Source organism: Mirounga angustirostris, unplaced genomic scaffold (assembly GCF_029215605.1).
Source record: "Mirounga angustirostris isolate CCGP_5_RB_7025 unplaced genomic scaffold, mMirAng1.0.hap1 SCAF_14, whole genome shotgun sequence".
Classification (NCBI taxonomy): domain Eukaryota; kingdom Metazoa; phylum Chordata; class Mammalia; order Carnivora; family Phocidae; genus Mirounga; species Mirounga angustirostris.
The window spans coordinates 20,974,074-21,000,784 of NW_026991722.1; the positions used below are offsets into that span (position 1 = coordinate 20,974,074).

Genomic DNA, 26,711 nt, shown 5'->3' on the forward strand with positions numbered 1-26,711 from the left:
TTTGGGGTAAATACCCAGTAGTGCAATTGCTGGATTGTATGGTAGCTCTATTTTCAACTTTTTGAGGAACCTCCATACTGTTTTCCAGAGTGGTTGCACCAGCTAAGACAAGTCATTTTTGAAAGCAGTTTAGAAGTTTAAAAATTTTCAAATAGACTGTTAACTCCTTTTTGTCTTTCTCCTGCTCTTCTTCCTCTTCTTTATTAACAGAATCAGTTAGGTGGGACAGATGCTTTCTTAATGTAGTGACAATGTTAGAATCAAAGAGAATATTTTGTTTAAAGTGATAGCACTATAAATATTCAAAAAATGTTAAGTCTCTGCTGATTTACTGATATATCACTTTTCTGGAATTTTTACATCGTAAAGTTAACCATAATCTCTGTGATAGAGCAAAGCACTAAATTACACTGACAGGCAAATAGTCTGCCAGCTTCGCATCTTGGGTCCCTTTCCAGACTTCCAGTGCCTGCTCATCTCTCTTGGGAGAAACTAAACAGATTTCTCCAAGAGGAGAGGAAAAAAAATTCTGGGTTTAATTTAAAATAGTACTAGGGAAAAAAAAAAAAAAATGGAATGTCTCTACAGAAGCCGAGAATGGACAAAAAGACATTATTTAACTTAACAAAAATACCCAGACAAGAAAAGGGCCTTGCTCTCTTTTTTATCTCACATTTCTTCATAGGAGAAATACAAGATCATTCTTTCCATTTGAATTTCACGGCTCTGCTTCAATGGTGAGAAAACACCAGCAAGGTTTGTTTTGTTTTTGTTTTTGTTTTTTGAAATAAGCTTTGCCACTCCCTGCCCCCCCCAACCCCTGTCCCTTTAAGTGTTAGGGAATTAGGTAGTTCTGACTTTTCTCAAAGTTTGGTTTTTATTTTTCAGTTAATGTTGCTTTATGTAGCTACTTTTCATTGAACTCACTGTATTTGTTTTTACTTGTCCCTCCCCCATATCATTTTAATATGACAAAAATTAAGCTTGAACATTTTGACTTAACTAACCAATTCTTTTTTTTAAAGTTATGTGTAGAAAACTACTTTTAAAGTTTATATTCATAATTAAATTTACCAAACATTATTGAACACATGTTATGAATCATTTAAGGACTGAGAACATATCAGTGAAAGTTGCAAGGCCTTTGAATGCATAAATCACTAGCAACAATTTCTATAAAAGATTGGAGCAACAAGGGGATTTGGATTTTTTTTTTCAGTTCTAATTATATTCAAGATTTCTTGATTTGTGACCCATGTCCTCACAAAGTAGTATCTTCTTTAAGATAAAGAACCTTCTGATAAATAAGAATGCTGGAGTTACTGTAAGTCTGACTCAGCAAAAAGAGAGCTAAGAAAAGTGATATTGGTGACAGGATAATTTTCAGGAAAAGACAAAATCATGATTCATATGGATATAAAATATTGAACTCCTATGAGATGATATTTTACTCAGGTCACTAGGAAAATGTTTAAACTATTCAATGGAAAAGTCAAAGGAGCGCACATTTACATGGAATAAAGGAATGTTGCAATAAATTGCAAATGGAGACAAAACTGGATTTTCCACAGGGTGGAGGAAGTCAATTAAAAGTACTATCCAGTGCCTACAATTTACAAAGATTTGACAGATGAACAATGAACGAAGATAATCAACACAGCTAGGACATGATAACTGAGAAGGGTGTGTTATAGATGAGGCATAGTTTTCCATGGAAACACATTTTTTTGTTTGTTTGTTTACATAGGGAAAAAGAATTAACACCAAATAAGCCCATTGAACCTAGTTAATATCATCAAATCAGTTCTCCTACAAGGTCAGAGTGCCATCCATGCAGGAGTGGATACAAAGAAACATGGTCAAAGGCAACACAAAGTACAGGAAGCATCTTGGTATATCTGCTCTGCACACCACCACCACCCCCACCCTGCAAGGTACCACCATTAACCAAGACCTAGGCACCTTGGCCACAGATGGTAGACCAGAGGTCAACTGCTGACCCAAACTGAGTCAAGTAGATCCTCTCTCAAGAAGAACAAACTTTGAGCTTGATTTCAGTTCCTGTCTGGTTATCCACCTGATTCTGGGAAATGCCACTTTGCAGGCTCAGTCGTGATCATGTTTAACCACGTGCATAGCGAAGCAAGCAGAGCTAGTATCAGAGAAAAAGGAGTTAAATGCATAGAGAGGCAGAGCCAAGAGACAGGTCTGGGTTCCTGAAGAGCTCCCAGTTCTTGGTTCCAATTCTTCATGCAGTCTGGTATAGATAAGTGTCAAATAATAGAAGTCCCCTCTTTGAAAAGAGAAAATATGTAATCAGAAATGTGAGAAGCGAGACTAGTATCAATTTTCTGAGACTTCAAAATAAATTGTGTACTCAGATACTGTGCTGTACCCATTTCTGTTCTGATAAAGTAATTTTATGGCCAAGTAAACTGTAGAGAGTAGGGCAATCAGGTTAAAATAAAGGTTTTTAGTAAGGTTGAATTTGGTTGTGCTGTGTTATAATTACGAATTGCTGTAGTAGTTTCCTTCTTTCTTTGTAAGGAAACAAAAGATGTTCTTGCTGAGAAGTTGATTTACTCAGATTGTATTGACCCATATAGGTAGTAAATCTGCAAGAAGTCAGAGTTTGTGAGACATTCTTAGATAATTGTGAAACATCACAAAATGTGGATAGGGTAAGGGGTGTAATAGTTTCTAAGTTATTTTTAATGTCAACCACATCAGATTGAACTGAACTTAAATTCAACTGCAGTGCATTTTGATGATCTTTTACATTTTTCCATTTCATTTATCATGACTCTTAGCTATGTCCCCAAGGAGTTGACTCTGGCTGATAAAGCAGAAAAGAGATGTATTGAAAACATACTGCCAACTCTGGCTTCCACCTAAGGTAGAGAAAGCTGGAAAGAGCATGGCCTCCAACTAATCACAAGAAAAGCCAGATAATGTACAAAATTATAACTTTCCTTGAACCCATGAAAGAGCTGAGGTTGCAGTGCAGCCAACTAGCCTGAAATCTTAAGATGTGCCCCGCCAAGGACAAGGAGGATGTGAGCACCATTTCTACTGTGACAGTGGGAAGAAGACAAGACCTCCACACCTGTTGTAAGAAGGTAAAAAGGTTTTCAAATAGATAACGGCAGAGTGTGGGCTAGCATGAGTGTATGGTATCCCTGGGATGTTAACCCCTGAGGAAAATTCACACCTGCCTTCAGGCTTTTCTGGAAGTCACTGGTACTCAGCAGCAACACTGAAGACAAAGCCTCCGAGCAGAAGTCCACTTGGCTCCTTTGCCCTGGGGGAAAAAAGCCTTAAGCTGCTGGGGGAAGGGCAGCACACCTGTACCAACATGCCCCGCCCCCCATGGGCGCACAGGTGAAATTTTATTACGCCTGGGGCCAGAGTGTAAGGAAGGCATCCTAACTACTGGGGAAGAGTTGGAGATGGCTTTGGATGCAGACTAAGGTCTCAAAACACTACAGAAGGGACCGGATCTCTGAGAAAGCCCCACCCTCTAAGACACAGGATTCAGTACCAACAAAAACGGGGGGTGGGTTTCAGTTGCCTTATACTCTGTGTAAGAATCCAGACTCAGAAGGCTAAATAAACCATAGGGGCAGAAAACAGCTCAGTGGTTGCAAAGGGCTGGAGTTCTGGGGAAGAGGACACAAAAAGGGGTGTACTTGTGAAGGGATTGTTGGAAGTGATGAATCTGTTCTGTGTTTCCACTGTGGTGGTGGCTACATAACCTTATACATTTGTCGAAAATTATAGACTGGGATACTGTAGAAATTGCTATACCTCAATAAACTTACTTAAAAAGATTCATGTAGGATTCTTGGGTTATAACAAGATAATAACAGCAGTATCAATTTTGAATCTCCTCAAATTCCTCTCCTTATCAAAACCCACAGACAAACTTGATTAGCAGATCAAAAATCCACAGAGAACATACAGACCGTCATCAATTTCCAAATTTGAATAGATGGAGACAAATCAATGACAGCTACGAGGCATGCCTGTTGTCAGTATCTGGGTAGAAGAAGCACTGGGGCAGCTACAGCCCAGAAAAATCCTCAAATAGCCATCGGATCCTCACTGAAGTGCTAAGAGGGTCCGTTTGAGAATAGTAGCCGAAATTGAGAGAACCTCTGCACACTTGATAGGGAATAAAAGCTAGGAGTCTTTGGAAATGTCGGGAGGGGCTTGCATCGTTTCTGCCCTCTGAGTTCTCGGAACGAACCGGTGGAAGCCCCCTTCCAGGACAAAGCCCCACGCTAAGATAAACTCATGGGAATCGAATTTAAATTGAGTCCCACAGGGAAAATGGAGACAAAGTGGGAGAGAACGTCTAGGTCAAATTTGGGGAGGTGAACCAAGTCAACATGGAGGCTGCCGTATTTTGTGACACTTTGGGAAAACGTCACCGAAGGGCATTTTATGCAGCTGTGAGTTTTGAAATGCTATCCAGACCAAGCTTTTCACTGTAGTTCAAGAAAACTAGGTTCACATAAAAAGAGCAACAAAAAGGATAGAGGTCAAATTCCTTGCAGTGTTATTTATTTATTTATTTAAAGATTTCATTTATTTATTTGCCAGAGAGAGAGAGAGAGAGAGAGAGGGAGAGTACAAGCAGGAGTGCCAGGCAGAGGGAGAAGCAGGCTCCCTGCTAAGCAAGGAGCCCGATGCGGGACTCGATCCCAGCACCCTGGATCATGACCTGAGCCGAGGGCAGACGCTTAACCATCTGCCACCCAGGTGCCCTCCTTGCAGTGTTATTAAAAGAAGAGGCTGCAGCCAGGGCACAGGGGTGTGAAGAGTGCCCGCCTCCGGGGCTCCCAAACAGACCAGGTTCGGCCACTCACCACTGACAAAATCCAAAGGCAGAGAAATCCAAAAGGGTGGTGAAACAAGAGAGGAATTTATTTCAGTGAGACCACCACTGGGGAAACAGTGGACTAACATCTCAAAGACTGTCTTCCAAGCGCCAAAAATACTTCTAGGTTTATATAAGGAAAATGTGGGACAAAGGTCGATGGGTATGTGCAGGTGGGCAGTAAAGGTCAGATCCAACATTGTCTTGGGGTCAGTCCTGCACGGTCTGGCTGGCATCAGGGCAATCCCTATTTCTTGAGAGGTTAGTTTTGGTTTCTATCTGGGGATGATTTGCCTTCAGGGTCTTTTGCCTAAGTTAAGAGAGAAGCTGGAAAGAAGAACTTAATTAGAAAGTACAGACTGAGGGGGCACCTGGGTGGCTCAGTTGGTTAAGCGTCTGCCTTCAGCTCAGGTCATGATCTCAGCGTCCTGGAATCGAGCCCCCCATTGGGCTCTCTGCTCAGCAGGGAGTCTGCTTCTCCCTCTCCCTCTGCCCCTCCCCCTTGCTTGTGCACTCTTTCTCTCTCTCAAATAAATAAAATAAAATCTTAAAAAAAAAAAGAAAGTACAGACTGAGGTCAAAATGGAGGTAGTTGACATCCTCTTTCAAGGAGAAGACTAGCATCCCCAGCCAATATAAAGCATGCCATAAAGACATGTCCACAAAAAGATGTCTGACTTTGGCTCAGGTCATGATCTCAGGGTCCTGGGTTTGAGCGGTGCATAGGGTTCTACATTCAGTGGGGAGTCTGCTTCGCCCTCTCCCTCTGCTCCTCCCCCTGCTCATGCCCTCGAGCAGGTATGCTCCCTCTCTCTGAAATAAATAAAATCTTAAAAAAAAAAAAAGTAGAAAGTGAAAATAAAGATGTAATAAAAATATTTGAGAGAAAAAAGATAAGCCAAAAATATCCCAAAGTGTGTATTATAGTAGTCCTCCAACTCTCACTGTCCCCAGAATGGAAGAAAACAGAACACTTATATTTAGTAACTGTTACAGTAACTATAATTGAAAAAAAAAAAACACCTAAAATTTAAAAAGAAAAAATTTAAAATTACAGTTTGAGAGGATACATTACTACTTGAGAAAACTGACCCAGAACAACCAATACCCTAGATATATTCTAGTAAAACTATAGCACAGTAAAGAAAAAGGAAAATTATTAAACATCCAGAAAGAATGCCCAGTTACTTATAAGGGAAAGAAACTCAGATTGTCACCAGCTTTTAAATAGCAAAACTTTATACCAAGGTAATTGGAGTATCACATTCAAGATATTCATGTAAAGTAAATGTGAACCAATGATTAAATCAAGGCAAGCTGACTTTCCCGTATAAAGACCACAGGCAAACTCTTTTTTTTTTTTTTTTAATTAATTTATTTATTTTTTCACAGGCAAACTCTTACCTGTATGCAAGAGTTCAGGAAATATTGTTCCTCTAAGCTCCTCCTATGGAATTTACTAGAATGTGAGCTGTAAACAAAATAGCCAGAGGCATTGATGTAAAGACTGGGGGTAAATGTTAATTGTGTGTATTTGTTCATACAACTAATACTAAATCGGGACTATAAAGGAAAGAATATAGTATGTAATGTTTATATGCTCTGACAATGTAAATAAGCAGAAATTGAGAGAGAAGGGAGAAAATATGAGCAAAAATATTCAACTGCTTTCAACAATCACTTTGATTATGTTAATATTGGGATTGTTATTTTGAGGTTGTTGTGAATAAAATGTGGGCTTGAGCAAATACAGTTGTCCCTTGAACAACACAGGTTTGAACTTCTCTGGTCCACTTACATGCACATTTTTTATAGTCCTGTAAATGTATTTTCCTTATGATGTTCTTAATAACATTTTTCTTTTCTCTAGCTTACTTTATTGTAAGAATCTGGTATATAATATATATACGAAATATGTGTTAATTGACTGTTTATGTTATTGGTAAGGCTTCTGGTCAACAGTAGGCTATTAGTAGTTAAGTTTTAGGGGATTAAAAAGTTATGCTAGGATTTTCAACTGTGTGGAGGATCGGTGCCCCTAACCCCTGCATTGTTCCAGAGTCAACTGTATATAATCATGTGACATTTTAATTTCCTTCCCTAGTGATCTTGAAAACCAGCTTCTCAGGGAGGAGACGTGAGATACAGATGTGCAATAGACAAGGGTAAGTCAAACTCCTGACATTCTGAAATTGAATTGAAAGAATTATTGTGAAATCATGAGATGCTTTCTCTTTAAAATATATATATTTGTATGTTCTAGTTCTAACCCCTGAAAAGATCAAAATAACAGCAGTGAGCATCCCTGGAGCTCAGATGGTACTTAGTAAATATGATTTCCTTCCTAAAGAAACAAACAAACAAAAGCGTTTTGGGAGTGATGTCTGATTCTAGCGGCCTGGGTGAAAATTGTTGCAGATAATTGTGAGACATCTTGTCACTGCAGACATGAGCAGAGCTATCAGAGACTACCAGGGTCAAAGCTAAAGGACTTAGAGCCAGCTTGAAGAGGCTCCTAGTGTCTAAAGATGTGGCAATTTGTATGTCAATAAGTTTACTACCTATAATGGTTTGAAGACATCAGGTATTTTTGAATATATGAGTTCAAAAATGCTACTTTATAAAGAAATTAATTGTTCAGTTTTGGAAGATAGGAAAACAACTCCATATTTTGAAGCCTGGTAAACAAAGGAAAAGGTCTAAGTATTACTCTTTATGAGTTGTTTTCCTGAGTAACTCCAGAGTAGCTGCGGAGAAATGTCTCTTCATAGATGCATTCCAGCTAATAATTGAAGAAGCCATTAGTGAATTAGAGTATTACCGTTTGCAAAGCCTAACAGGCTTTGAGAATCAATTGCTGGTAAACTCATAAAATGAAAGACAACTCTATGGGTCCCCTGATGGAGGAACACAGTATCAACTCTAAGGAAATTCCTTAAAAAAGTCATCAAATCAGAATATGACCAATTCTTTATATGTAATTTGAATTTATAGGAACTGCAAGAAATGGTGCAGCATGTGAATCTACACCATGGAGATATAATCAGCAGAGCACATACTGTGTTTTGTGAAACTCAACAGGCTTAAAGAAATTAGTTATATAACATACACATTGTAGTGGGGGAGGGGAGAGAGAGATAGAGAGGGAGATGGAGAAAGGAGGGGCTAGGAAGATTTAAAAGATATATTTGTAAAAATAAGTAAACTATATTATTTTGGGAATGCACATTCCAGTAACAAAACTATGAAGAATCCAAGGAAATAATTATTTTAAAAGTCAGATTAGTGGGTTTCTTTTGAGGAAGAAGGAGGGATGGAGATTGGCCTCTAGAGTATATGATAAGTTCTACTTCTTACCCTGAGTAGTGATTACAAAAGTTATCCTTGTAATAATTCACTAAGTTATAATTTAATATGTGTTTTTATGAATCTACATTGTGCTTTATAGTAGAAAAGTTTAACAAAAAGATACTGAGTGGCTCCCAAAATTTTGAGAGAAGTAGAGCACTAACTTGAAGTGAAATTTCAAAAAAAAAAAAAAAAAAAGAAGTTAAAACCACACCACAGAACTCTCTGATAGGGAAACTGGCTATGCTACTGCTTCTTCCCCAGCCACAGGCTGGATGCAAGAGTTGGTTCTGCTGCCTGCAAGTCTACTTTATGGCAACTGTAAATCCTGTCAGCACCAAGGCCATCAGGAACCTGGCCTAGACAGACCACTTCTTGCTTCCCAAACTTTAGCAAGCAGAATGGATTTCGTACAGATTCTCCTTCCTCATGTTGCTCCCTTCTGTGTTGGCGTCTCAGGTGATGAGGATGAGAATGGTGGAGCCCAAGGTTGGTCAGGTGGGCACAATCCTTGGGGAGCGATTGGCAGGTTATGTGAGAAAATACTTTTTCTCTTACTTTTAAAGGGCTCTGTTTATTTTCCTATTTGTTTTTATTATAAAGCTTACAAAAGAGAGACATACACAGGGGATACATTAATAATTGTGTGTTCTCTGGCCAGAGTTAATGAATGTTAATATTTTATGACTTTTATCTTCAAATATGTTACATATAAATGTAACATAAAAACATGTACATATGTAATGTACATATAAACATATATATGTTACATATAAAAAATGTAAAATGTAATCGTTGATGGTCTCTCTTGTTACTTTCTCCAGTTCCAGAGTTCTGTCTTCCTTCCGGAAGCACCACTATGACATTTTATATGGATTCTTCTAGTTCATGAGCAAGAGTTTGCCAAGGGACTATAATTGGCAGTATTTTGAAATTGTACTGAAACACAGTGCCTACTTTTATAGATACAACCAAATTTTCTGCTACTATGGGTACACCAAAATTTAAGATTTCTATTTTCCCATCTCCTTGCCTGCTTGATATTTTTAGACTTCTCAATTTTTGCCGATTGGATGACTGTTAATTGGAGTTTCACTTTAAATTGCATTTTCCTGATGTTCATTACAGCATCATCTGTAACAGCAAGTCATCGGATTTTTTATTTTATTTTTTAAGTGCAAGCCGTGCTGTGATCTAAAGTGATACATAGATGCTGAAGTAGGCCAGTAGCACAGAGCCCAATTTTCTTACCTGTGCTCATTTCATTCACTTGCCAAAATGATCGTTCACTCTGATCATTAGCGGATACACGCAAAATCAGTAGTAGAGTATTGACCTGAGCTGATTCTCTGGATTTCCATTCCCTCCATTTCTTTCTCTTGGAAATTGAGAATCTGAACACCTGGGCCCCCTATTTGAGAACACTAGATTTGTAGGTTGGTGTTGGGACTGCAGTTGCGTATTTGAGCTGTCATCGTGGGAGCTGGGGAGCATAGGTGTGGACAGAATTTGGAAAACTGAACAGCTGTGGCCCGAGAAGCAGAGTCAGGAGTCAGGACAGGTAACTTCAATTCCTCATGCTTTCCAGTTCCAGATCCAGGTCAAAGCCAGACCCAGCTGCAATGCTTGCCTTGATAAGGTCTGGAAAATCTCCCCTGAGTGCTTATAATAAATCACCTTTTGTTCATGGTATGTCAAGTGAGCACTTACCTAGATACAGCAAATGGTGGATTAGGTCCAGCAATCATTTTATCGGTTTAGATATAGCCATCATTTTTGTCAGTGGAGACATTTTTCCATTATGGCAAATAAATGACCAACACTAAAGATCAGACACTTTTGTACCTGTTGGGAAAAGTTAAACAAAGACTAAATCAGCAGGTGTTACTCCAGGCAGAGTGGAAAGTAAAGTGGATTTGGAATTAAAAGATAAGAGGTAGATTCTATGCCACTTTCTAGCTGTTTGAATTCAGGCAAGGAATTCTTCTGAATGTAAAATACTTACCTATGTGATAAAGACAATATCTATCTCAGAATTGTGGTAGAGACTTAACAAGATAATAGATGTGAGTGGGTTTTATAAAGCACGTCGCCATAAAATAGAGGGATTAGAACTTGAGAAAAATCAGAGTAAGGCCATCAGCAAAAGAGCCCAATTTTCTTACCTGTTTGTGTTTCTTCTATCTTCTCTGGGTTAGAAACACACAGCTCGGTTTCCCAGGGCAGTGTAAACTCTGTGGGAGACGTAAACTTTTTAGTGAGGTTTCTATCTTGGGTAAGCCTAAACTCAGGAAAGAAAGAAGGAAGTCTGAATCACCAGGCATGTCCTCCAGCAGTTCATGAACTCTCTTCTCTCCCGCTCTCTCTTTTTCTTTCTCAGCAATAACCCGCTGACGTCACATAAAACAGTAAGAATTTCCTAAAGAAAGAGAGATTCTTAACTGATCTAGATGAAAGGTAGCTTCACCCCTGATTAGCAGGCAACCTAAAATGTCAGGGCAATGTAGTTCAGGTGGTAGGAGGTTGGGAATGAAGTTTAAAGATGATTTTCAAGTTTAGTGCAAGGTAAGCCTAGCGATAGACTTGGATTTGATGGACTCCCATGATTGGTTGTACACATGGAGGGAGAGGGGCATATTCATGGACTTTATTAGGCTAGTAGTTGTGAAAGAACTCATTCTATTTTTTTAAATGTAAAATGGTAAAATATGCAAGATATAAAATTTGCCACCTTAAGCATTTTTACATGTACAATTCAGTAGCATTAAATACATTCACATTATGGTGCAGCCACCAGTCTCCAGAACGCTTTCCATCTTGTGAAAGTGAAACTCCATACCCATGAAATAATTACCATTCTCATTATTTCGGAACTTCATTTTCTTGAATTGTTTGGTCATGTACATACTAGATCAGAAATAATACACACTGTGCCTTGTGTTCATGTAAATTTGTCATTCTTAGATTACCAAGGCATAGAGAACTGGCGTGAGTCCAAAGCATTTGTACCCAATTTAACACAACATGCTTAATAATTAAAAGGACGGCAACAACAGGGATGTACCTCCAAATATCAAAATCTGACCTCAGATTTGATCTCAGGACCAAATTTGAGCTGACTTAGTTCATTTTGCTGGTTGTTGAATCTGTTTCTTAAAATGATAAAAAATGATAATCATCCTTAGGATTTTGATTTCATGAAACAACAGATTGGATAGGAACGCCTTACTTGGCTAAGGCTCGTGAGCACTGGCCTCCCCGACTTATTTTTGAGTGGTAAATGTGGACTCTCAGACCCATCTAGAGATGCGCATTACTGATTTTTCTCTACAGGAAACTTTAGCTGACATTTCCTCCATGACATATGCTTATATGGCAATAGAAAATTGTCCAAATTCCTTTTCATGCCTACTTCAAGCAATTGTCCAAAAATGTCTCTTTGCCTCTCCACACCTTAACACTCAAAACAAGTTGGGGTTAAATCAATTTCACAAGACAGCAGCCTTTTGGGAAGGAAATTGACTGGAAGTGCAAACAGCAATGGCTTTTCTTTGCCATTTTTCTTAGATTTAGAAAAACAACTGAAATTTAAAAAAAAATTAAATATAATTGATCATATAATCTTTCTTATCCATAATCAACTCATTAGGTTTTAAAGTTTTCACAGACGTAAACAAAGTCCTGTATGACTTGAGAGATGAAAATGAGCCCATGATAATGGATGTATATATTTCTCTCATGCTAGAGCAACAGAAGAGCTAGAGGGGTTTTAACAGATGCTTCCTTTCCTAGCTTGACATGGATTATTATTCCTATTATCATTTACTCTTCCATCTGAGGAGAAAAGGCAGAACTGTCACAGTAGGAGCAAAAGAAGAAAGCAATAAAAATGAAGGTTCTTTCCCAGATGACAAGAATTTATCTTGCAAAGTTTGAAATACTGTTTTTTTGGGGTTTTTTTAAGATTTTATTTTTATTTTGCGAGACAGAGAATGAGAGACAGAGAGCATGAGAGGGAGGAGGGTCAGAGGGAGAAGCAGACTCCCTGCCGAGCAGGGAGCCCGATGTGGGACCAGGATCATGACCCGAGCCGAAGGCAGTCGCTTAACCAACTGAGCCACCCAGACGCCCCAAAATACTGTTTAAGTAGAGTAAAAAACAAAATTGGTCTGGCTGTTCCACCAAGGCACTTGCTGGAGATTACCGTCAATTAGTTACGTCGTTCCATAGACACTTTTATGGAGAACAGTTGAATGCAAAATATTTGGAGGTTTGGTAGGAATGATTTAAACTAACGTGTTTTTTTCTTCCCCCCCTTAATTAAATCATATTAATCTGAAGAAAATAAGATGGCATGATGTAGTGTCAGTTTCACTGAAAAATGTACTGTTATGAGTAAGAAAAGAGCTCCTGCCAAACATTTATTGAAAATAAAAAGTTATATGCAACGTCATAGATGAAGCTAGAGAGTATTACGCTAAGTGAAATAAGTCAGTTAGAGGAAGACAAATACCGTATGATTTCACTCATATGTGCAATGTAAGAAACAAAACAAACTAGCAAAGGGGAAAAAAGAGAGAGAAAGAGGCAAACCAAGAAACAAACTCTTAATTCTAGAGAACAAACTGATAGTTACCAGAGGGGAGGTGGGTGCGGGGATGAGGGAAATAGGTTATGGGGGATCAAGGAGCGCACTTGTCCTGATGGGCACTGGGTGTTGTACAGAATTTTGTTGAATCACTATTGAATCACAGTGTATCCGTGAAACTAATATAACACTCTATGTTAACCAACTGGAATTAAAACAACATTTTTTTAAAAAGAAAATAAAAAAATTACATGGCAGCAAATATTTGAAAATAAGAGAATCAAAGAAATTAGCACCTGTCATACTTATTAATCTGCTCATTTTATATCCCTTAAGGGCAACGCATTAAAATAAAGACACTTAAAAAACATATATGCAAAAGAGCAGGAACAAATGCTTGACCGCTTATGGAAGGTTGTAGTGAAATAATTTTGATATCACTCATGTCGGTGACATTATTATTCATGCAAAGAGATTTAGAAATTTACTGGTATAATTCTGTCAAGCTGGGGAAACAAACCAAAACTAAACCAAATGAGAACAAGCAAAGGCTATTTATTCGGAGAGAGACAATCACTTGCCTTTTGGCAGAGACTCAAAGGCAGGCAGAGGAGTGGGAAAGCTTTTTAGGAGAAAAAAGGAAAGCTTCAAGTATGTCCTGATTGGAAGCTGTTGACATGAGGAAGGGGGGCCACCTAGAGGCAGAGCATCTTGTGTGATTAGCTAGGGATGCATATTTGGGTTGCTGTTGTTGGTCCTAAACTGGAAGCAGGGACAAGAAACTGACAAGAAGGTTGTCCCTTATTAATCAAGTGCTAGCCATTTGGAGCTGGTTGTTGTAGGGGATATTGTTTGGCTTCCTGAATTGTTGCTAGCGACAACAAACTCACTTCTTACAAGTCTGCCTTATCGCAGGCTGGCTTCCTGGGCTTGCTATTGCAGATAATGGCTTGGTTCCTGGGGCAGGTCCTGCAGGTTGTGGGTCAGAGGTCTTTTTTTAGGTGCGGTCTGATCATTGTCCTTTTATATAGTCAATCTCTCAAAACAAACCAGTGTGAAAGCCAAAATGCACAGGACAAATAAGGAGATTATTTTATTTAGGCTATTACAATAGGGAGAACATTCTTTAGTGAGAAATGACCCAAAGAAGAGAGAGAAAATCCAGAGTTTTATCAAGGCAAGTAGAGTCCTGAGGACATGTGGAGCTGGGTCTCATTCAGGTTACTGAGAAAAAATGGAGATTGGATTTATCTTTGGAATACGCTAGGGCTGCTGTAATATAAGGGAGTGGGGTTATTTCTCAACCTTTGTTGCCTTCCAGGAGCACCAGGCTGTTCAACATTGTCACAGGGCGTTGCCTGAGATAAGTCAAATGCTTAGAAATAATTAGTTGCTTGATCTAAGGTTCCCTCTTGCCATTGTCTATCTGGATGCTGGCTCAAGCCTGAACAGCTTCCACAACGTGTGCAAGAACTCTGAGTAAGCGCCATCACTTCTGACAGGAGCAATTTAGGAAGGGGGTATGGGTATACATGCACATCTGAACTGCACTTTGAAGGATGGCTAGAATGTGACTAGGCATTGCAGGAGGATCAAATGGAACGTCACATGATCCAAGCATGGAAGCAAGAAAGCCTCAAAACTTTTTGGGTGGATCTGCAAGCTATTATGGTCTCCTAAGGGCTTCACATAGGGAAATCTGGCCACGTGAACCTGGGAAAGTGAACGGGAAGACAGAACACCAAAGGCTGAGGGATCTGGATATCATTTTGCAGACAATGGGGTGAACTAGGGAAGATCTGGGGACAAGGGAGTAATGTGTCAAAATGATTCTTTAGGAAGAGCCATGTCTTCCTGAATGCAGTCTCCTCATGAGGCAACATAAAGGCTGTATTCTTAGAAAGAGACTAATGAGAAATTGAGGAAATGTCAAAAACTAAAGGATGGAACTAGAGGGTAACTGTGGTTCGTACTTCACCTCAGTTCGTACTTCACCATCCTCTAGTCCCAGCGCATAGGACTTCCGTTCTCTTTCGATTCATCTTCCTCCCACACTATCCTGTGAAGTTTAGACCTGTTTATTCTGAGGTGCCAGGGGGATAACCACATGGGGATATCCAGAAGATAGTTTGGTATATATGTTGAAAAGTTAACTCACTTTTTTGGCCCCAAACTTCCTCTCCTTCTGGCTTGCCCTGTTGGTGGAAAGGGCCAGCTTCCATCAAGATAGCCTGAGAATCCTGGGGAGGTTTCTTGACTCCTTTCTCTCCTTTGTCTTGCAAATTCAATCAGCAATGAAATCTTATCCATTTTAGTTAGTAAATAAGACCCAAGTCGCCCTCTTTCTTCTCTTTCCCCACTACCACACTCTCTTAGCCTGACCTCCTCAGCACTTTTGAACGGGCTTCTGAATACCCCCCAAAATGCTCCACACTCCTCCCTTGCTCCCTTGATCCAATCCTTCTATTACTATTGAGATTTTTCTAAAAAAAAAAAAAAAAGCAAATATGGTAATGTAATGCCTTTGATTGCTCCTATTTTCTGTCGCCTTTAAAATAAAGTTCCAAACTCTTTTACATGGACTACAAAACCTCACATGACCCAGCTCTTCTATATCATCATCCTGATTTCTCAAATCTACCTTTTCTCTATCTGTGCTTCAGTGAGATTGATCTTAATTCTTTGGATATTCCACTTTTTTTTTTTTCCTGCCTCCAGTTTTTAAAATACGCTTTTCTATCTTGTAGTTTTCTTTCTTCCCCAGATATCCTTCCAGCCACTTCTCTTCGCTAACTATTACTTATCCTTTAGATAACATCTCATATTTCATTCCTTCATGGGGGCAAATGAGCCTGAAGCTTGTGGGGCATGTCAGGGCTAGAGGTATGTAGGCAATTAGTGAAATCTCAAAATAGATGGAATTTCTCCAGGAGAACACATGAAGCAAATGAGAAAATTGCCAAAGGTGGTTTCTTGGAAAGTACCAACACTTAATGGAGAGGCAGAACAAAATGAAAAATTGAGGGTAGACAGAACAGGCACAAAGGTGTGGGGGTCAAGACAAAGCTAACAATCAGCAGGATTAGGTGCATCTCTGAGCTCTGCTAAGGTTAAGATCTTTTTTTTTTTTTTTTTAAAGCAATGCTTTCTTTCTTTTTTTTTTTTTTAAAGATTTTATTTATTTATTTGAGAGAGAGAGCATATGAGAAGGGGGAGGGTCAGAGGGAGAAGCAGACCCCCCGCTGAGCAGGGAGCCCGACGTGGGACTCGATCCAGGGACTCCAGGATCATGACCTGAGCCAAAGGCAGTCGCTTAACCAACTGAGCCACCCAGGCGCCCTAAGGTTAAGATCTTAAAAAATGTTCTTTGGATTTGCCATTTAGGAATTGGCTGGTGATTTGAAGAGTAGTGTTAGTAGTGTTAGTAGTGAGGATAAAAGTCAGGTGGCAGTGAGTTAGAGTAAAAATGTGGCAATGAAGTAGAGATAGCAAGAGTAAAATAGTCTTTGGAGAATTAAGGATGACAAAGAATATAAAGTTTTAGCATTGCAGTTTTAGGGGGATAAAGATGGAACAAGGGCTTGTGTGTGCATTATCAATTGGAGGTAACTAATAGGGGCCAGGGAAAAAAGAGATGATTAATTTCTTGCTATGTGCTCAAGCTTCATCTTGGAGGTGATATCCTAAGGCCTGTAAAAAGTGGCAGTCTGAGACTACAATATGGCTAATCACAAGTAGAGTCTATAATAATCTGTTAATTGGCTTTAGAAAAGAAGTTCCATTACTACTGATAGATGGTTGTTTATGATATGGTGAACATTTTATTTATTCTGTGATTATTTGAAGGTTTGGATCTCTCTTTGTCAAAACAATCTGAATAGGAAACCATGTATTTTGTTCCTTAAATGCTCTCAGCTCCTTCCTGCAATACACTCTAGGCTAGGAAATGCCAGTTTGTGACTCACACTGGCATGAAAATGTAGCTTAAACACAACTATCATTTTCCTTCTTCCTCGAGCACAGATTTGGTCCAAAGATAGACTAGGTTGCCTCAGGGAGTAGTGAATTCCACATCACTGGGATTGTTTAAGCTTCTGGAGTCATTCAGATTGATGATAGGGCTAGATGATTTTTAAAGGTCCTTCCACTCACAATAGTCTATGAATTTCACATTTCTAAAGGACTTTAGAGGTTGAGTGCAAGCTACATGCCAAGTTAAGAATAAATAGATGTGAGCTGTTAACAAAATAAGCAGTGAAGTGGGATATTGTTTTTGCTGGCAAGATTTGCCAAGGATAATCTGCTTTAAGAGAACTGAGAGTTGATTCTATTAATGCTCATTGTTGCTCCTTTTTAGAAAGACTTCCATTTGTGCTTAACTTCCAAGTTGTATTTTCAAGAAGAATGTGAAGGTAGGATGAGAGCCTGGTGATAGGATATCCGTCCGGAACCTGAGACGTAAACCAAGCTTTGCATTTGTGGAGTGCTCTGAGGAAATTAGCTTAGTTCACTTTCCCCCCATCTGAGGGTGGTTATCATCATTTCACATCATTTCCTTGTCCCTTTTATCATCCAACCCCTTTCAGATGAGGAAACTGAATGAGAGCCATCGCACATGGTCCAAGGTCAGGGAGGGAAGCAGTGGAGAGAAATCACCGTGTACATCAAGAGAAAACATCAATAGCAGAATGATCAATGATGATTCATCAAGATCCTGTCTTGATGCTGACATTTAGCCTCATGCTTAGCATTTCTGCATGCCCAGCACTCTGGGCATATATCCACCCAGTACAAATTGAATTACTGCTGATGCCCACTTGTAGAAAAACTCAACAAATATTAGAAATAGGAAAAGTCGAATTTCTATTAGAAGGCTCATTTCTCCTGCCAAAACATCTGATCATTGCCTTTACTAATAATGAATTCCTTAATATTTTTGCTATTCAGCAAAAGAAGGATGATAACAGAGACAGAAACGTGAATTTGAAAAAAAAAAAATTACCTCAAATATTTTCTAAGCTTTATGTTTCATTAGAGTAAAAAAAAGAAGCCACAAGAAAGAGACACAATTTTTCTGTGAGTTTTATATATTTGACAGGAAAAAAATTAAACAAAACTATTGAACAATTTATTTCATGAATGTGAGTGGTGGAAAAAGCTATATTAATTTGATGTAGGTTTTATGCAGATAATTATTATTTTTTTTAAAGATTTTATTTATTCATTTGAGAGACAGAGAGAGCATGAGCCAGGGGGAGGGGCAGAGGGGGAGGGAGAAGCAGGCTCCCCGCTGAGCAGGGAGCCCGATGCGGGGCTTGATCCCAGTACCCTGAGATCGTGACCTGAGCTGAAGGCAGACACTTAACCGACTGAGCTACCCAGATGCCCTATGCAGATAATTCTATTTTTACTTCCTTTTCTGAAGGAAGGGTAGTTTTAAATTTTTATTCTAGGTAACTTTTTTTTTTTTAAATGAGATACTTGAAGGACGCCTGTGTGCCTCAGTCAGTTAAGCATCTGACTTGTGATTTCGGGTCAGGTCATGATCTCATGGATTGTGAGATGAAGCCCTGCATCTCTGGTTCTGTGCTCAGTGCTGGGGTCTGCTTGAGATCCTCTCCCTCTACCCCTTCCCCAACTCAGGCTCACTCTTGTTCTCTCTCTCAAATAAATAAATCTTAAAAAAAATACAATAAAATGAGACACTTGAACATAATCAAATGCCCAATTAGATTTGATATGTTTGTCTCAGGTAAACAGGTAGGATAGAGGTATCTGTCAGGTAAACATCCCCCACCTGAGAAGAATTCAATGGAACTTAATCTAACAAATATTTATTGAATGTCTACTCTGTTTCAAACACTAGTATAGTCATCTCACATACAAAATGAAAGATACAGTCACTGTCTTCAAGGACACATGGCTCCTGGAGGAATTCACAGCCGCGTGTGACAGTGTTTCTTAAAACACTGAGTCCCATAGATTCCCATTGTTGAAGCCATTTCTGTTTTCAAAATTGCATTAACTCTTGTCATTTTGTTGAAGGATCTCACCAGTTCTCCCCTCTCAGTTTTCACAGAATGATATGAAAGATTGGATCTGAAAATGTCTTGAGAAGAAACTCTGGCAATATCCTTAAATACACGATGTCTATGTTACTAGTGGAATGGACACTTTTCCAGGATCCAGCCTTTCTAACTTGCTTAATATATTTGCATGCATTTTGACAGGAGCCTTATTTTTTAGTTACTCTATATCTTTTCTTATAAATAACATGCAGCAGAAGAGTCAACAGTAAAATGAGAACAATGACTCCAAATTTAGATATTTTGGTACTTTTGCACGAGTCCTTATGAAAATTGTCTGTGGAGAAGAGAAAAGAAAAGAAAAGAAAGAAAAGAAAGAAAAGAAAGAAAAGAAAAAAGAAAAGGAAAGGAAAGAAAAGAAGGAAAAGAAAAGAAAAAAACAAAAGAAAAAGAACTGATTAATTTGTAGGAAACAAACAAAAAAAAGTAGTTTCTAGGAATACAAGGTGGTGTGTTTTTCCTACTATTAGGACAGGTAATTAAAAGTAATTGAATATGCCTTTCTCCTAAGACTCAGACATCAGTATTTCACTATACTGCAAATCAATTCAGCGTTTTGTACCACAGGACTGTGAAGCCAAAGACAGATCATAGGTTAGGCAGTGTTTTTCAAATTTTGAGTTTACAACTCACCTGGAGGATTTTGTTAAAATGCAAATTGTGATTCAGGGTCTGGGGTGAGGGCTGTTCTGTATCTGCTTTGTCCAGAACTGTAGCCAGCAGCCGCATGTGGCTATGGAGCACTTGATACGTGGCTGGTATGATGAAATTTTTAATTTAATTTGAACACCTGTAAGTGACTAGTTGCCTCTGTTTGGCACAGTGCGTGACTCGTCTATCAGGAAAAGTCAGACGACTGACACATCATTGACCGTCTTCAAGATCTTTCTGACATTTTCTATTTCTTTTTTCTTTTTCCTATTTTCTAGATAGTCGTCTATTTTGATTATTTTTGATTATCTTGAATTTCCTGGTAGAATCTTTGAAAAGCATATGGTACTTTTTTTTTTGGTTAAACCTGTATAGCTCTTGCTGAGGAAAGAAGAGTCAGTTAAGTATGACATTTTGTTGGCTTTTCCATCAGAGGTATACCCTGACAAAGCACAGGACCCAGAGCACATTAAAATGCTCAAGGAGAGCTAATACCCTACATTCACTCATGAAAAAAATCACTTCAGGTGGCAGATATTAGAATAAGGAGATTTATTTTTTAATATATTTTATTTCTCCATTTAAATCAAAAGATTCTTTATGCCTCTGTCTTCAGTTAAAAGGAGAGTGCAAGATACTTTGAAAAATACTGAAGTTAGCAAATAATGATCAGTGGGTGAATCATCTAATTAATGTTTACTCTGAATAAACATAAAGGCCATTCCTTCCAGTGATTTATCCTGAAAAATAAATCTTCCCTAGGGGCATAAACAAAATCTGTCAACTTAGTGCATTAAAATAGGCTCTGGTTGAGTTGACAATACTCCCATAAAATTTTCAGATGATTATTATTAATACATATTTACATAGTATTTATTATGTGACAGGCACTGTTCTAAGTGATTTTAACCAATATTTATCGAACCCTCATGACAATTCTATTAGGTATTAGCATCTTTCCCATTTTATAGATGAGGAAACTGGAGAAGTGGAGTAATTTGTTGAAGGTCAAATGGCTAACACGTAGGAAGCAGGTTTGAGACTTGGCCGAGCCCATGTTCTAAATCCCTGTGCCAGGCTGGGTATTTGGTTTAGGATTAAAGGATAGGATTGCTCCTGTTAGGCTTTGTATTTTCAGAATATTTCCAGAAGCACTAATTCATTAGCAGCCTTTAAAAGATAAAAGCATTTTTATTTCTGTTTTTCCTTATGGTCAAACAATTGAATTTTCTATTTGAATATGGAAAGACTCTGGAATTTAATTCCCAGCTCTGCCTTATAGAACTTGTGTCATTTGGGACAAAATTCTTCATCTCTAAACTCTGATTTTCTCACCCCTCAGTGTGGTCAATCATAAAGCCTACTTCACAATGCTTTTGTTAGAATAAAATGAGAAATATATAATCCACACCAAACACCTTGATTAAAATGTTATCAAGTCCCCAGGAAATGTTAAAGTAAGTAGAAATTTAAATAAAACTTATGTCAGTAAGTGGTATTGATTGAGCCTGGCTCCATATAATAAAATCAAATATAAAAATTGCCTATAAATTTGATGAAATTTAAACATTTTAATCACACCCGTGCACTAAGGTGGAACATTTTACAAAACCTCTCTATTTGGGAAATAGAAAGAAATTAAATGTGGGCGCCTGGGTGGCTCAGTCAGTTAAGCATCCAACTCGGTTTCAGCTCAGGTCATGATCTCAGGGTTGTGAGATCAAGTCTGACGTCACTCAGTGGGGAGTCTGCTTGAGATTCTGTCTCTCCCTCTCCCTCTCTCCCCCCACTCTCAAAAAATAAAATAAAATAAATGGATAAATTGCTTAGTTTCTCCAGTCCATATATGGATGTTATATAATGTGTAAGTTGTAGTCCTAATTTTTATTTGTGTTTAATTGATACATTTTAATGGAGATTCGGATAAAAATGGGTTCAGTATAATACAGGTTCATCATATTCATTCTTTTTAAAAACATTTAGCACCTTTGACATCAAAATGTTACTATGAACAATTGTGCCTACAAAATAAATCGTGTTTAAGGGATATTTGGTACAAGTATCTCAATTGATTACATATATAGTTAATTTTCAAGGTAAGCTTTCTTCTTTTTTTTTTTTTTTTAAAGATTTTATTTATTTATTTGACAGAGAGAGACACAGCGAGAGAGGGAACACAAGCAGGGGGAGTGGGAGAGCGAGAAGCAGGCTTCCCGCGGAGCAGGGAGCCAGATGCTGGGCTCCATCCCAGGACCCTGCAACCATGACCTGAGCCGAAGGCAGACATTTAACGACTGAGCCACCCAGGTGCCCCAACTTTTTTCTTTTCTTTGAAAGCTTAAGGTAAAGGTTGAGGTAGGTATGGTTATAAGGTAACAGGATTTCTTCTATTTTTTAAAATATTATTTCACATGTAAATTACCTTTAGCTTTTAAAAGAGGTCACTTGGAAATTTTATATTTATTTCAACAATGCTGCTAGGACCCTAAATATTTTTGAACTCCTTTTTTTTGAAACTTTCTTCATATTCTTTGAAACATTCATAAAAGTTAACTATTGTGTTCATTCTTCACCTATTTGAAAATAGACTTGAGTATTAGAGAGCACTCAAAGTCATTCAGAACCAAATCTGTGGAATAAGGTGGGTGGTTAAAAATTCTGATTTTGATGACAAAAAGTAGAGTTGACATACAATTTTAATACACAATTACAAAGAAATGAGATGTTGCCAATACATCTAGGCTAATAATCCTAGTATCAACAAGAACTTGCTATAAGGTTCCAGGATTTTCCAGCCACTGTATTATGTACTTAATTCATACCCTTTTATTTACTCTTCACAGCAACTCACTATTATGTTTTGCATAATTCAGATGAAAATAATGAGACTCAAAGGCTTTCATAACATTCTCAAGGTCCATAGCAAAAAGCAATATAAGATTTCAAATTTAGAATTATATAAATCTAAAACTCATGCTCTCTCCACTCCTTACATATTTCTGAAGTAATACTTTGCAAATGATTTAATCATCATGGGTAAGGGTAACATGAAGGAGCAAGTGCCTAATCTATCCAGGTGATGAAATGAAGGGCAATATTTATTCAGATGACGTATTTGTAAAAATAAATTCTATTTCTTTTAGGACACACTTCAATATTATGGTAATTTTACAAATTCAAGTGCAAATCATAAAGTACTGATTTTATCTAGTATTATGTTGAGTCAAATATTTGTTCATCTAAGTGGAACTGGACTAGGAGCTATTGAACTGAATTAAATGTAATATATTTAAATATATATAGTTTGTGTAATGATTAAGTTAAATGAAAATCTTTGTAGAAACTTTAATATTTACTATTTCACTTATAATTGCAATGACTAAGGAAAGCAGTCTTTTAAACATGCTTTATTAAATATGTATTTATTTTTATCATGCCCTTTTCTCTAGAATTCTTTTTTTTTTTTTTTAAGATTTTATTTATTTATTTGAGAGAGAGAGAATGAGAGACAGAGAGCATGAGAAGGAGGAAGGTCAGAGGGAGAAGCAGACTCCCTGCCGAGCAGGGAGCCCGATGCGGGACTCGATCCCGGGACTCCGGGATCATGACCTGAGCCGAAGGCAGTCGCTTAACCAACTGAGCCACCCAGGTGCCCTTCTCTAGAATTCTTAACTACCTTTCTTAATAATACTAAAACCTACTGATTTCCCTTCTGCTTTTCTTAATGCTTATTCTCTAATCTTTTTTTTTTCTCAGTTTGGCTCTTTAAAATGGATAATGCTTGGTTCTGGTATTGAACCATTTTTTCCTTTCTTATTCTTCTTGTTGTCAGATTCACCCAGGCACCTCAAAGTAGCTCGGCTTGCCCTAACCTTTAGCTCCTTTCTTCTCCAAACCTGCTCCGGAACAAACAGCTGCTTTCTCAGTGACTGGTATGATCATACAGCAAATCATTCAGAATAAGAACAAACAAACAGGGGCACCTGGGTGGCTCAGTCGTTAAGCGTCTGCCTTCGGCTCAGGTCATGATCCCAGGGTCCTGGGATCAAGCCCTGCGTCGGGCTCCCTGCTCCACGGGAAGCCTGCTTCTCCCTCTCCCACTCCCCCTGCTTGTGTTCCCTCTCTCGCTATGTCTCTCTCTGTCAAATAAATAAATAAAATCTTAAAAAAAAAAAAAAAAAAAAGAACAAACAAACAGAACAAACCCGAAAAGCCAAAACTCAGAGTGGTCTTTGATTTCTGATTTGGAAATCCCTGTGTGGCTCTCACCAGACCCAGCTCCATGTCCGTCATTTACCAGGGCAACGTTTCTTTTTGGCATTGCGTAGGTGGGGCAACTTTCTCTAGATACTATGTTTCAGCTCTCCACTGTGCAAGCAATAGGGGGAAAATTCTATCCACAGTATGGATAAAATAGAAAAGTTTCTCCCTTCAATGCTTTATTCTCGCCTACCTAAATGTCCCTGCCTGGTGTTTTCTCTTCTCTGTGCTCACTGTCATCTTGGCAAGCGATCTGATAAACCCATCCTTGTTATGCTATAATGATGATGATGCAGTTGATAATAATAACTTATAGCTAGCATGTTTGGAGTGGCTAACGGACACTAGTCATTTGCTGTGCACACTTGTATATAACCTTTAGCTTTATCAACTTCTCTGCAAAGCCAGTATCAATTCTTCATTGATTGAGATCAGGAGACAGAGGCTTAGAGAGGCCCAGTGGCACGTCCAAGGCCACACAGATAATGGGGGGAAAGGCAGATTTCAGTCCATATCAAGAATATTCCAACTGGTGCTCTTTTCCCTATCCCATGTTGGCTATGGCTAAATGCTAAATCTCTTCCAGAATCATTTCCATTTAAACAGAAAGCTTAAGGAAGCAGTGTCTTCAAGCCAATGAGAATATCTCTAAGGCCAGACTTTCAGACTACAAATTTAATTCACATTGTCCATGTTTGTCCATTCTCCCAGCAAGATGTCACTTTTTTGCTTTCCTCGTTTCCAAGACTTCTAAGATTTGTGCTGGCAGACAAGAGACCTAATGACTGGACTCCTTACAAACTTCCAGATCTCCATTACAATAAGCATCGTCATACTCCACATGATCTGACTTGCCACCACATTGACTTGCTATGAAGTTTTTTTAAAAAGATGCAATTATCAGAAAAATTTATTTGCAAATAGTTTAAAACAAATATGAGTTTATTTTCAGAAAATGTTTAGGCGTAGGCAGTGATATGGCTGGTTCGCAGGCTCACTACTTTCATGAAGGGCCTGGGCTGTTTTCTGGTTCTCAATTCCCTTGATCCTTAGCGACCTGGATTTTCACCTCATGGTTGAAATAAACTTCTGCTGCTTCAGACATCAAACCTTCACTCAACTTAGGAAGAAGGGGGAAAGTAGGGCTCTAGCACATCTATTTTCTTTTATCAAAAACACAAAAGCTTTCCTAGAAACCCCCAGTAGACTTCCATGCCCATTTCTTTGGTTGGACTTGTGTCACGTGTCCGCCCCCTGCTGCTAAGAGATGCCAGGCAAGCAGGGTTGTTCTCTAGGGCTGTACACCTGGCTGTTGGACTCGACTCACCAGGTAGAAGTGGACAGTGGATCTGAGATGGGCAGCTCACGGCACCTGCCACACCCTGACAGGTGTTCACATTATCCTCTTATAACCCCAGGCATGAGTGATTACCCCCCACTCCCTCTCATCCTGGCAGAATTTTTGTCTTCGTCATATTTCTATTTTCATTAACTCTCACAAAACCTGGCCTCTTGTAAGTGCTTAATAATTTCTTGCTTATTGGATGCAAATGTGAACCTAAAAACGCTTTCATGTATTCTTCCCAAATCAGCCTTAAAAAAATAGCTTTGAATAGGAATTGAAAAAGAGAAGAAAGAATGAAAGGAAGCAGAAGGAGAGAGAGAAAATGGGGAGAAGAAATTAAGTACTTTATGTTGCTAGCCATCCTGGAAAGAAAGAAATTAAAACTCCAGGCTAAAGAACTCTAGTTCAAAGAGAAAAAGGTCATCTTGACTTTGCAATCCTCAGGTTTCTGCCATGACTGTGGGAACAGGGGTCGCCCTCACTGTCCTTCGCTGGAGCACCTGCTGCGCACTCAGTGTTGGGATGGGCACTGTGGGTCCTGTCAGGGTTCTTTCCTAAGCTTCATTCTGGGAGCATGCAAGAGATGGGAAGCTCTATGGTCAATCGTAACTTTTCCAGTGAGGAAGTATGTCAGTAAACTGTTTTATGTTTTCTTCCCCCCCCAAAAAAAACCCCAAAAAGTTTGCCCATTTCCCTCTCAATTTAATTTGTGCCATGCGTTTTAGGAAACAACTATCTAACGTAGTGCTCCTAAGGAAAAATAAATTTCTGGATGGAACCCACGTAAATATCGAAAGTGAAGACTATTTTGGTTTTGCAGCTCAACTTCTCTCCGCCTTTGTTTTCTTGCTTTGTTCACAGAGGGTAACCAAGGCACTCTATATAATCCAGCGGAGTGTTTGAAAGCGTGAGGTGCCCAATAACAGGGTGGCCCAGGACAGGATTTTTATTTGTGCATCATCAGAGCGAGGCCACTGCCAGAACTTCAGGAGAGGTGGTGTCCTGGCCTGGCTAGTCCCTTGACCGCTCTGCCACAGTTTCAACAACACTAAGCCCATTAGAGTGTAAATAGCAATATGATAAGTCTCCATTCAATTTATAGGGTTTTTATTGCAGGCAGTGGCAGCAAGGGATTCATCTAAGGTGGAATTCCCTAATGACCACAACCGGCCCCAATATACACGCCAATTTAAAGCCAGTGCTTACAAATTGCAAAATACTTGGAAACAAGTCAAGGAAGATTGATTCTTTGGTTATAAATTTAGTTAGTTCCTAGACACTAAATATATGGATTTTTTTTTTTAAGTAGCCATGTGGTTTAAACAAAATCAAGCAAGAAAATCCTCTCCCCATAAATCACATAGTAGAGAAATGTCTTGTCTTGAATTATCTTCCTTAGGGCTTGATCAAATAGTAAGTTTCCAAGCCTATTGTTTTCAATAACAGTCTTTTCCTGCAAACTTCTGTTTGAAATATTTATGCCAATGCTCTAGGGGTTTCTTTAATGGGGTTTCAACATTGAAAAGTGGGGAGTGAGTACTGCAGATGGTG

The 26,711-nt window shown here is 38.7% G+C and overlaps 1 long non-coding RNA gene across 1 annotated transcript in view; it reads left to right on the forward strand.

Moving 5' to 3' along the window:
* The window catches only part of LOC129046182 (uncharacterized), a 479,920-nt gene that overhangs the window by 400,909 nt on the left and 52,300 nt on the right, over positions 1–26,711 (forward strand). Inside the window, exons 10-13 of the long non-coding RNA XR_010407143.1 lie at positions 2,811–3,119; positions 6,275–6,395; positions 6,987–7,047; positions 21,707–21,862. This is a non-coding gene — a long non-coding RNA (uncharacterized LOC129046182). The remainder of the gene's footprint in view (positions 1–2,810; positions 3,120–6,274; positions 6,396–6,986; positions 7,048–21,706; positions 21,863–26,711) is intronic.